Source organism: Kogia breviceps, chromosome 4, assembly GCF_026419965.1.
Source record: "Kogia breviceps isolate mKogBre1 chromosome 4, mKogBre1 haplotype 1, whole genome shotgun sequence".
NCBI classification, from domain to species: Eukaryota; Metazoa; Chordata; class Mammalia; order Artiodactyla; family Physeteridae; genus Kogia; species Kogia breviceps.
This window is the reverse complement of record NC_081313.1, coordinates 24380335-24394009: the sequence shown is the minus strand read 5'-3', so window position 1 is coordinate 24394009 and position 13675 is coordinate 24380335.

Below are 13675 nucleotides of genomic sequence, written 5' to 3'. Positions count from 1 at the left end.
ATTTCTTTGAACCCAGACTCATAGAAAAGTTAAGCAATTGCTGAAAGCATTAAAAAAAAAGTGTCTCTATTTCTGCCCTGCAAACCTATTCATCTCTACCATTTTCTAGGTTCCACATATATGCATTAATATATGACATTTGTTTTTCTCTTTCTGACTTACTTCACTCTGTATGACAGTCTCTAGATCCATCCATGTAGAGAACAAACGTATGGACACCAAGGGGGGAAAGCGGCAGTGTGTGTGTGTGTGTGTGTGTGTGTGTGTGTGTGTGTGTGATGAATTGGGATATTGGGATTGACATGTATACACTAATGTGTATAAAACAGATAACTAATAAGAACCAGCTGTGTAAAAAATAAATAAAATAAAATTCAAAAAAAAAAATCTCAGAGCAGAGCAGATTACACTCTTTTTTTTTTTTTCTATCTAAGGATTTAGGAAGTAGGCAGGAATTCTGATTTATTAACAGAAGCACAGTTTATATTTAGTTTATTGTTTATTATCTTTCCTGCCTATTATGAAATACACTATAGTTGATATTAATATACTAGTTGATTCGAAGGTACATGGATGGGATTTGAACAGAAGAGCAATCTTCTTGAGTGTAATGTCAAAGGCACAGTGACCCTGCCAGCTGTCTGGCCCTCCTCTAGAGAAAGGCCACTTATTTATTCATCAGCTCATGTCTCAAGCTGTCCAGCTGGGGTGTGAACACATTGACAGAAAGGTACCATAAATTCTCGAAGCTGGGAAAGAGGGTGGACTGTTTAAGCTGCTGTCACCCCAAAGTTTCTGGGCTTCCAGTTGATTTTATATAAGCTATATGAATTTTATTAACATGACTTCATTGAATTCAGATGTTTGGGTTCACAGTCTCACTCTAACTGTGACTAAACCAGCTTTAATAAATGGAAAAAAAAATCTTAAAATGTGTCTTTCGTAAGTGAATTACTATGTCATGACTTTTTCACTTATAGAAACCTTTTTCTATTACACAACCTTTGAAAATCACGTTACTGTCAGTCACTGAAAATGTAGAACAAATTCTATGTGGATTCCCAAAGCTGTATGTTATTAGGTTAATTTACCAATATAATAAATTGAAATTATACATACTATACATATAGTATTTTACTTATTGTTATACTTAACTAGTTCTTTGTCTCAGTAGAGTTAAAATAAAAGGATACTGTTAGTTTTACTTAGTGTAGCTGGCTAATTCAGGGGTTATAATGCAGACAAAATTTTTGTATCTAGAGTGGGAATATCAGGAAGTATCAATAAAAACAAAACAAAGCAAAACTCTTAAAAAATGCTTCCTTTGCTAGAATTCTTCCTTTCTAGTTACACATAATATTAAATTGGTATGATTTTTTTGATGAGATCAAGCATGTAAAATAAGATTTTAGTAATTTGGGATTTTTTGCCATACTTATTAATTTTATAGAAAGACTCTACTAAGTCTCATATTACAGCCATGAATAATGTTCAGAAATATGGTCCATGCCATAAAATATACTAGTTAGCAACAAACTTTATGTGAAGAAATACTGGGGGAAAATTAATTAAATATTTGGTGTGTATTGTCATTCTTTATTTTTTTCACTCTGTTCTTAGCAATGCATTCCTTTTTTTCTACGTTTTTACATTCTGCACCCTCCCCCCCTTTTGTTTTTTCTTTAGCTTTGGTTGTGTTTTGATGTATGCTGAGGATCCAGTGAGTGTTTTCCTGGGAATCTGAAAGCCACTCAGAAGTTATTATTCACAGTCCACAGGAGAATAATCCACCATTTGCACTTAGTTATTCACACTAGTTTGGAAAGAAATCATGACTCATAAAGTTCCTTTGGGGGAAAATGCTTTCCCCTCATTCTTTTGAGCAGCCTACAACCTAGAGTCTATGGCTTTACTCTTACTTTTCATCTATTAGTATGAATTAAATACGCTTTTCTCAAGAACGGGCCATGTCTCAGCCACTTGTGAAGAGAGCAGTGCTTTTTCCTATGTTTGGTTCCATTAGTCTTCAGCAATTCTTTTTTTTTTTTTTTAACATCTTTATTGGAGTATAATTGCTTTACAATGGTGTGTTAGTTTCTGCTTTACAACAAAGTGAATCAGCTATACATATACACATGTTCCCATATCTCTTCCCTCTTGCATCTCCCTCCCTCCCATCCTCCCTAGCCCACCCCTCTAGGTGGTCACAAAGCACCAAGCCGATCTCCCTGTGCCATGCGGCTGCATGGTGAAAGTCCTATTAGCTGCAACATAGCAAAAGGCTTCACAGAATTGATCTGATAAAAAGGTTCACCAGGTTCATGAAGTTTCTTCTTCTAAAGTGTTCTCACATGCTCATGTGCACAGCTCAACTTGTACATTTTATCATTGTACAAATACTACTCCTGAACAACTTTGAATTCTTCATGGAATTCTTGAGTGGATTAAAAGGTCCTAGATTTCAAAACATTTTGAGGGTACCATTAGAATAACATTTCACTATATTTGAAACCTGTTTTATAAATGGGATCCTAGAGAAGAAGAAAATGTTCAAGCTCAAGTGTGGATAGTAGATTGCTATGGCTCTATAAGAGCCCAAGTAATTTTTACTCCCAATGTAATTCTGTAAAATAGTTGTGATCTTTTGTAGACAATGAATATCCTTTATTAATTTAATTGTTCCTTCAACAGTATTTGAGAGCTTATTATGTCAAGTTCTATATGCCTGCTATAAAGAAAAAGTTCAAATGTCACATGCTCTATTTTTAATGTAGTTTACATTCCTTGGGGCTGAAATATACAGATATACATCTGTAAATAGCATATTTTTCTTAGACATATTCCTCATTAATTTAAACATATACCTTGTGCCAAGCACTATACTGGTCTCTGTGAACAAATGAATGACCAAGTTTAAATCTAAACAAGGAAAGCAAACGTAAGAAACCTGATTATTTGCTACAAAATACAATGGTTACTAAATGAGGACGGAATTAAACTCTGCTTTGTTGTTCTTTTTTTTTTTTTTTTTTTTGTGGTATGCGGGCCTCTCACTGTTGTGGCCTCTCCCGTTGCGGGGCACAGGCTCCGGATGCGCAGGCTCAGCGGCCATGGCTCACGGGCCCAGCCGCTCCGCGGCATGTGGGATCTTCCCGGACCGGGGCACGAACCCGTATCCCCTGCATCGGCAGGCGGATTCTCAACCACTGCGCCACCAGGGAAGCCCTGTTGTTCTTTTAAACATTTAAAGAACATATAAGCCTGGCAGGGCCAAATAAAACATATAGTGTCAAATGTAGAATACTGGAAAGTGAACTGATCTGAGGACAAGAACCTGAAGTATTATTTCTCTCTTTTATACCAATTATGCAAACGTACTTTCCAGTGGTTTCACTAGCTTCTGCTATGAAATATATAATGTGTGTGTGTGTGTGTGTGTGTGTATGTGTGTGTGTGTGTGGTACGCGGGCCTCTCACTGTTGTGGCCTCTCCCATTGCGAATCACAGGCTCTGGATGCCCAGGCTCTGCATCCATGGCTCATGGGCCCAGCCGCTCCGCGGCATGTGGGATCTTCCTGGACCGGGACATGAACCCGTGTCCCCTGCATCGGCAGGTGGACTCTCAACCACTGCACCACCAGGGAAGCTTTGAAATATATAATTTTAATGCTATAGGGGGACACACCCAGATACGGTTAATGTTAGGTTTGTGTTTGCCCAAGCTTACTAAAAGTTCACTACATGAACGTTACTAAATTTACTTTGTAGTATAAAAGCTTAATTAGGATGAACCTAATTTTGTTTTGAGCCTGTATGGAAGACAGAGCCAAATGACATTCTTCATGAGGCAGGAACTCAGTGACCACTAATGCTCATGGGTCAAAGAACAGCAGAATCAAATTAAAAGAGTCTGTAGTCACTTTTTTCATATGTTCATTTAGATATTAAATTTGGAATTTATGACAGGATTTTATTAGGAATGTATATAAAAATGGCATATCTAAAATAGTAAAAAAAACCTAAATGAACTTAAATAGGTTCAATTTAAAGTTTGTGAGGACATCTAGTTTTTAACCATTGTGCTAAATACTTTTAAAAATAATTTGTGAAATTACTTGGAATTCTGGTGACAAAACAGGAAATGGGGATGGTAAGAAGATAGTCTTTCACTATTTTTAAGTCTTTTCCACAGAATTGGATGTAACATTTAAATTTATTCAGAAAATTTGATTAAGAAAAATAATAGCTTGTAACATACATGTATAAATTAGCTTGTGATTTATACATGTGTGCAAAATCACATGATTATTTTTACCAACCAAGTCTTTGTTATGTGTTTTTTCATGGGCTTGTCTTTTAATGTGTGTGGAGAAGTAATTTTAGTATCTTTATTATAGGATCTAAAGCAAAGGGGGTTTAAATATTGATCAATTCACTTGGCCAAGGGGGATACTAACAACAGCCTCTTCTCACAACTGGCTTCATTCTGATGTCAATGGAGCTCTGGTCAGCCAGGTCTAATTGGATTTTCTACATAAATCAATTGATCAGAGCTTGTTAAGACTGCCAAGAGCAGTTCTTCCACTTATTCTCTTTATCCTGCTCTGGCATTATGGCCTGTTAAACTTGTGCTCAAGCAGAGATGACTGACAGATTCTGACTGTACAGGAAAGATTCACTCACTCAATCTACAAAAAGCAGGAATGTTCTACAGTTTGCCATCACAGTACCTTCTTTCTTATTTCTTTTTTTGTTTCCAAAATAAAATTTCTGGCATAGAATTTAGTTATTGCACAAAGACTCTCGTGCTTCTGAGTGAGTTGGGATGGATGTGTTTTGAAGCTCTTGAACCCTGCCACTAACCAGCTGGTTCTCTTATTTTCTCACTTATTGTTTGTTATCTGTAAAATAAGAATTATATATCCATGTCTTTCAGGATGGTATATTATGTGATTTGAAAATATATAATGCCCAGCACTTATCTTGTACAGTTATTCCAAAAATATTAATTTCATATGCATCCCTCTTCAAAGTCTAGAGTCCTCCCTGAACAAATGTACAATCTCCATCTTTTTCAGTGGGAAAATTATGTACTCTCAATAGCATTTAGAACAAAGAGGTAAATTATTCCCATAATACAGGTATTGTGATTTAGTCAACAACTCTTTTGACAAAAATCCAGAGCTTCTCCTTGGTTTTGGATAGGTGTTTTGTTCTCTTATTTCTAAAAGCTTTTAAGATAAAAACATTTTTTAATCAAAAATCAACCTAGAAGAACTGAAAAAATTCCTAGAAACATACTTTCTTCCAAGAATGAACCAGGAAGAAATAGAAAATATGAACAGCCAGTTACCAGTAATAATTGAATCAGTAATTAAAAAAAAAAAAAAACTCCTAACAAACAAAAGTCCAGGACCAGATGGCTTCATAGGTGAATCCTACCAAACATTTAAAGAAAAATGAACATCTGTCTTTCTCAAACTACTCCAAAAACTTGCAGAGGAAGGAACATTTCTGAGCTCTTTCTAGGAGGCTAACATCACTTTGATACCAAAACCAAATATCTCACACACACACACACACACACACACAGACACACACACACACACACACACACAGACACACACATCATAGGCCAATATCACTGATGAACACAGAGCAAAATCCTCAAAATGTATTAGCAAACCAAATTCAAAAATATATTAAAAGGTTCATACACCATGATCAAGTGGAATATAACCCAGAGATGCAAGGATGCCTCAATATCCTCAGATCAATCACCATGATACACCACACTGACAAACTGAAGAATAAAAACCATATGATCATCTCAGTAGATACAGAAAAAGCTTTTGACAAAATTCAATATCTAGTTATTATAAAAACTTTCACAAAGTGGGTATAGAGAGAACATACTTCAACGTAATAAAGCCCACATATAATAAACCCACACCTGACATCAAACTCAATGGTGAAAAGCTGAAAGCATTTGCTCTGAGATGAGGAACAAGACAATGATGCCCACTCTAGCCACTTTTATTCAACATAGTATTGGAAGTCCTAGCCACAGCAATCAGACAAGAAAAGAAATAAAAGGAATCCAAATTGTAAAGGAAGAAGTAAAGCTGTCACTGTTTGCAGATAACATGATACTATACATAGAAAATCCTAAAGACACCACCAAAAATTACTAGAGTTCATCCATAAATTCAGTAAAGTTGCAGGATACAAAATTAATATACAGAAATCTGTTGCATTTCTATAAACTAACAAAGAACTATCAGAAAGAGAAGTTAAGAAACAATTCCATTTTTAATTTCATGAAAAAAGAATAAGATATCTAGGAATAAATCTAACTCAGGAGGTAAAAGACCATGTACTCTGAAAACTATAAGAAACTGATGAAAGAAATTGAAGATGACACAAACAGATGAAAAGATATACCGTGTTCATGGATTGGAATAATTAATATTGTTAAAATGACCATACTACCCAAAGCAGTCTACAGATTCTATGCAATCCCTATAAAAATACCAATGGCATTTTCCTCAGAACTAGAATAAATAATTTCAAAATCTGTATGGAAACACAAAAGAGCCCAAGTAGCCAAAACAATCTTGAGAAAGAAGAACAGAGCTGGAAGTATCATGCTCCCTGACTTTGGACTATACTACAAAGATACAGTAATCAAAATAGTATGGTACCGACACAGAAACAGACAAATAGTTCAGTGGAACAGAATAGAGAGTCCAGAAATATACCAATGCACTATGGTCAATTAATCTATGACAGAGAAGGTGAGAATATACAATGGGGAAAAGACAGTCACTTCAATAAATGGTGCTGGGAAAACTGGATGGCTATATGTAAAAGAATGACAGTAGAACATTCTCTAACACCATATAAAAAATAAAATGGATTAAAGACTAAATGTAAGACTAGAAGCCATAAAATTCCTAGAAGGAAACATAGATTACTCTTTGATATAAATTGTAGCAATATTTTTTAAAATCTGTCTCCTAAAGCAAAGGAAACAAAAGCAAAAATAAACAGATGGAACCTAATTAAACTTAAAAGCTTTTGCACAGCAAAGAAACCCATGGACAAAATGAAAAGATAACCTACTGACTGAGAGAAATATTTGCAAATGATATGTCCAATAAGGGGTTAATATCCAAAATATATAAATAGCTCATACAACTAAATATCAAAAAACAAAACCCAATTTAAAAATGGGCAGGATACCTGAATAGACATACTTCCAAAGAATACATACAGATGGGCAACAGGCACATAAAAATATGCTCAACAACACTAATCATCAGATACATGGAAATCAAAACCACAATGAGATACCATCTTACACCTGTCAGAATGGCTATCATCAAAAAGACCACAAATATTAAATGTTGGTGAGGATGTGGAGGAAAGGGAACACTTGTACACTGTTAGTAGAAATGTGCATTGGTGTGGCCACTGTGGAAAACAGTATGGAGGATTCTCAAAAAACTAAAAATAGAACTATCATATGATCCAGCAATTCCACCCCTGGGCATATATCCAAAAAAAAGGAAAACAGTAATTTGAAGACACCTGCACCCCAATGTTCATAGCAACATTATTTACAACAGCCATGAAGTGGAAGCAATCTAAATGCCCATCAACAGATGAACAAATAAAGAAGATGTGAAATATACAGATATATAGAAAATGGAATACTACTTAGCCATAAAAAAGTGAAATTTGCCATTTTCAACAACATGGATGAAACTGGAGGGTATCATTCTTAGTGAAATAAGTCAGATAAAGACAGATACTGTCATGTTATCACTTATATGTGGAATCTAAAAAATAAACAAATGAATACAACAAAACAGAAACAGACTTACAGATATAGACAGCAAACTAGTGGTTACCAGAGGAGAGTGGCAAGGGACAAGGGACGTGATAAGGGTAGGGGGTTAAGAAGTACAAAGTACAATGTATAAAATAAATCAGCTACAAGAATATATAGTGCAACACAGGGAATATAACCAATATTTTATAGTAACTTTAAATGGATTATAATTCATACACATTTTGAATTACTGAACACCTGAAATTAATATAATATTGTAAATCAACTGTGCCTCAATAAAAAATTGAAATTTCAAAAATAAATCAATTTTGATAGACAAGGAAACAACAGGGAAGCATTATGTTTTTTTCTGCTTGGAACTTCATTATTTTTTAATTGATTTCAAAATGATTAAATATCTCTGAAAAAATTTAACATATTCATTAGTAGTTGGAATATATTGAATATTTATAACCTAACTTTTTAATTCTCTCCTTTCTGTTTGAAAAAAAAACATACCCTATAGCTAAATTTTTGTTGTTTAATAATGGATAGTGAAAGAGTCAGTGAGATGTTCAGATAACACTAGAACAAAAAATATATTTTTAAGAAAATTTTCATATATAAAACATATTTCTTCTGCCATTCTAGTTTAACTTCTGGCCACAAAACCAACAAAGGGAAGTAATTTATAAAAAGAGTAAAGAATAGTAAGATTACCATTGTCAAACCCAAAATCATGTTAAGAACTGCCTACAAACTTATAAAACAAAGATTTTTTCACTGAGAATGTATGACTTCAAAATTACCAACAATAATAGAAGTTACACAGTCATTAGCAAGAGAATAGTTGCTGTCTTATTTGTATGGTTTATTATGATTCCTATTTTTGGCAAATGTAGCTATAGTAGATATTAAGGTGCTATTAAACCAACAGTTAGAAAGTTAATTCTAAAATGTTTGTTACTGTATTACATTTATGTGTTTTAGAGACTTGGATTCTCTTGCTTGAAATTTTCGATACAATATGGTATGCTAATTTGGACTTCTAATTGTTGTTTGCATCCAGGACCCCAGAATTTATACCTGATGCAGGTTAGAGTATCCAAATCCCTGAATACTTTAGGATTCTGAGAGGCAGGATGGTGGCCCATCTCTTATCCAAATGACTTGAAGATAATTATTAGTGTTTCTAAGCTTCTGTATTTCCGTCTGTAAAATAGTGGTATAATCTTACTCAATGTTTTGTGAAAATATACATAACCAGTCTGGAATCATGACTGCACTTAATAGTTGGTAAATAAATTTGCCATGTATTTCTCACATGACTGATAAATAGGAAAAATATCATAAGTAGGATGAACTTTGCAAGACATCTTTTCAGTTTTTGTATTAAAACTTCTAATTCCCTAATTTTACCCCCAGCCATTTTAAGTATGATCTTCAATTAATGTTTTCTTTAATTTCATTTTGGCAATTATCTTTTCCCTAGAACATTTACATTTTCCTAGCAACCTATACTTCCTAAAGAATGAAATTGATGTTTTAACTCTCCAATATTTCTTTCAATATTGATTATACTAATTTTAATTTTGAAATGTTTCCTTTAGAAAACTATTAGGGATAATTCTTCTTTTTTGATGTCACTCTTAAATGTTGCTTATATTCTTCAGGTGTTTGGTGATAATTGGTTGTTCATATTTTAAAATTAACATATTTTAAAACTAATTTTAAGCAAAATTAATGTGTTAATCTTCAGACCAAATGGGAATGTCTTCTTGTATTTGTGGTAAATAAAATTTTGATTATAGGAACCAATCCCGTTATGATTGTATCTTCTAGATGTGGTAGTTTAATGCTTCTCCTGTTGCCATACTGTTTCCAGAGTCACTGCTTTGCTGCTCTGGTCTCAGCTCCGCTCTGCTCAGATAACTGTAGGGCAGAGGAATGGAAGCCTCTGCTGTTCTGTGCTTTAAGCTGGTAAACAGTCTCTTCTTGCCTCTAGTGTTTCTGCTTCTGACTATAGAATTATTTGTGGATTTTGATGGAAAAGTATTTTCTTATAATCTTGTTATCTTAATACATGATCATAGGTTTTTTGGCCCTAATGAGTATTACCTGTTCCAATATGCTTTACATCTAGCATAAATCATTCTCTATCCTTATTTCTTACAGGCATTACTTCTTATTTTCCAATTCTGTTATCAAGTTCCTTTTATTTTTGTACTTCTTCTGTGTTTAGTTTCTCATGGTCTAATCTATGTAGCAAGATACAGTATATTTCCATAAGAGAAAGACACAACTTAATATGACCAAGTATACACATGGAATCCAGAGGACGATGCAGAATTTTTTATTGTTTTTAGTATTTTCCCTCAGTGTACACATCAATTCTCATCAGCCTACACTGTTACCTTTGACATCAAGGATTTCCCTCTCTCTGTGCCCCCTTATTCTTCCTTTAATTCAAAATAGTCTTCTCAAATTTTTAACATGAGTCCTCTCCCTCTGGAATCCCACTTCTTCCTCTCAACCCTGACTCAAGCTCTCCATCAGTAAGATATTAACTGATTTTCTCTTCAAAGAGTCAGAGGAGGAAACAGCTTCAGATCCTTCTGGTCTGTCACTGGGGGTGTGAGGAGTGAGGTGAGAGTGAAGGAAAGCTGTCCAACCAAATTTGAACCAATATACATAAATAAATCAAATATTTATATTGTTCATGTCAGCTCTACTTTTATTGCTAATGTTGCTTTTATTTTGTTAATGATGACAGAATTTGTGTTGTACTTTTTCATCTTAACAAAAGCCATCTTCCGTTTTTCTAGCTTGAGGTGAACCAAGACTTTGGGAGGTGTTTTAAAAAACCTTGGTCCAGGAAATGGATGAGAAGTTTAACACAGTCCATACTGGCATGTCATTTCAGTGGGATTCTTGAAAGGAGGGACACTAAGCCATTAACCCTATTTATTGAGTTAGTTTTTTGAATTATAATATTTCATCTTGAACTAGAAATTATAAAAGAGAAAGATAAATAAAATGAAAATCACATGTATTTGAATAAAACAATATTAACTAATATTGTACAATAAATCTATTGTGAAGACAATCATAAATACTAGAACATGTTTAGCAAAGAATAAAATATTTTTACAATATGTTATAATGTCAGAATTAACTGTCAATCAAACTATTTGAAGTACTCTTTTGGGATGTCTCATAATCAATTGCAAATTCATTAAGCCAAAATATAAAATTTAGAGGTTTTTTTAGCAAAAGAATAAACTTTGAAAATCACTTCATACTCTTAATCACATTTTAAATTAATTCTTGAAGTCAGTAGAAGGGGTCCACGGTTTCTCACATCTTCCTATCCTTCCCTATTTCTTAGACTATTTGTTTCCTTCTTTCATTTATGGCATTCTTAAATACCCTACTTTACTTGGATTCAGGGACATAGTTGAAAGGCAAAAGCATAAGAAAACATCTTACTGACAAGTTTTCCAACTGAAAAATACAGATACTTTTCCAACTTAGTAGATGTTATTTGCTACTTATTTATTAGTAATATAAATATTCCTGACTAGGAACAACTCACAGAACAGTTATGATAACCATATCTTTATCTGGTAAGTGGACAGCCCTTCTTACATCATGACAAAATCATCAAGTTACCCACAGTTTAATTGTGTGCCAGTATTGGAGGACTTTCACCATATCATACAGTAGGAGAAGGTAGAAAATGTTAGTGTTTACCTACAAGAAATGTTTTCTCCATTTAAAAAATTACCAATATAAACTACTTGTTTTACTACTGAGTCATTTTGTATCTGTCTTGAATCCCTCAAACGATTGCTGAGATTCGCTATATTGTTGACATTTGCAGACAAATATTTGGTATGCTCTCATTCTATGTACTGCTTTTCAGATAAGAAAATCTCATTTTGCTCACATTTACCATAACCCAACTATCAAACATTTGGATTTTATACAACTGCTGCTTATTTTGAAACACTCATTATTGTTTAAAAGTGTAAGTGGCATACTAAGTAGTTCAGTATCCCATCTTTTAATTTTATAATTAGAATGCATTCAAGCTGTGCTTCTGAGTTTTTCTAATGCCCTAAACACTAAATTGTAGTGTATTCTGAAATCATACATTAAACAGAAAATCTTTGAATTAGGAACTTAAAGTTTAGCTTTATACACCAAGGAGTTTTACTCATTAGCAGGTAATTTAAATTCTTTTTTCTCCCCCACCCCTTTTGCCCCAGGGAATGCTGTGCTTGTTTTTCAAGCCCTCCTTCTAAAATATGAGGGGCAAAAGTAGTACAAAAGTCAGGATTTGAAGATACACAGAAGTCCTTTAGCAGACTTGATCTCTCTATTTGAACTGTTTGTATCAATATTCTATGGAAGAATAACTGGGTTGTCACTGGCAAGGCAAAGAGTCTTGAAAACTGTATCTGCAAATAGCTTATGAGCATATTAGGGGTTGTTTCCCTTTTACTTTCTGGGTTGGTTTGTTAAGACTGCCATAATAAAGTACCCACAGACTTTGTCTTAAACAACCGAAGCTTATTTTTCTCACAATTTTGGAGGCTAGAAGTCTGAGATCAAGCTACAGCTGGGTTGGTTTCTTCTGAGGCCTCACTTCTTGGCTTATCTTCTCACTTTGTCTTCACATAGTCTTCCTCTGTGCATGTCTGGGTCCTAATTTTCTCTTCTTATAAGGACATCAGTCATATTATTTTATATTGGGGTATAGTTGATTTACAATGTTGTGTTTGTTTCAGGTGTGCAGCAAAGTGATTCCGTTATATTATACATATACATTTATCCATTCTTTTTCAGATTCTTTTCCCATATAGGTTATTACAGAATACTGAGTAGAGTTTCCTGTGCTATACTGGAGGTCCTTGTTGGTTATCCATTTTATATATAGTAGTGTGTATATGTTATTCCCAAACTCCTAATTTATCCCTACCCTGCCCCCCCCCCGCCAACGTTTCCCCTTTGGTAACAATAAGTTTTGTTTGTTGGTTTGTTTGTTTGTTTTCCAGTATGCGGGCCTCTCACTGCTGTGGCCTCTCCCGTTGCGGAGCACAGGCTCCGGACGCGCAGGCCCAGCGGCCATGGCTCACGGGCCCAGCCTCTCCGTGGCATGTGGGATCCTCCCAGACTGGGGCACAAACCCGTGTCCCCTGCATTGGCAGGCGGATTCTCAACCACTGCGCCACCAGGGAAGCCCAATAAGTTTGTTTTTGAAGTCTGTGAGTCTGTTTCTATTTTGTAAATAAGCTCATTTGTATCATTTTTTTTAAGATTCCATATATAGGTGATATCATATGATATTTGTCTTTATCTGACTTACTTCACTTAGTATGATAATCTCTAGGTCTAACCATGGTGCTGCAAATGGCATTATTTCATTCTTTTTAATGGCTGAGTAATATTCCATTGTGTATATGTACCACATCTTCTTTATCCATTGCTCTGTCAATGGACATTTAGGTTGCTTCCATGTCTTGACTATTGTAAATAGTGCTACAATGAACATTGGGGTGCAGATATCTTTAAAAATTATAATTTTCTCCAGATACATGCCTAGGAGTAGGATTGCTGGATCATATGGTAGCTCTATTTTTAGTTTTTAAAGGATCCTCCAACAGTGTAGGAGGGTCCACTTTTCTTCACACCCTCTCCAGCATTTATTGTTTGTAGACATTTTGATGATAGCCATTCTGACCATTGTGAGGTGATAACTTAGTGTAGTTTTGATTTGCATTTCTCTAATAATTAATGATGTTGAACATCTTTTCATGTTGCTTTTTGACCATC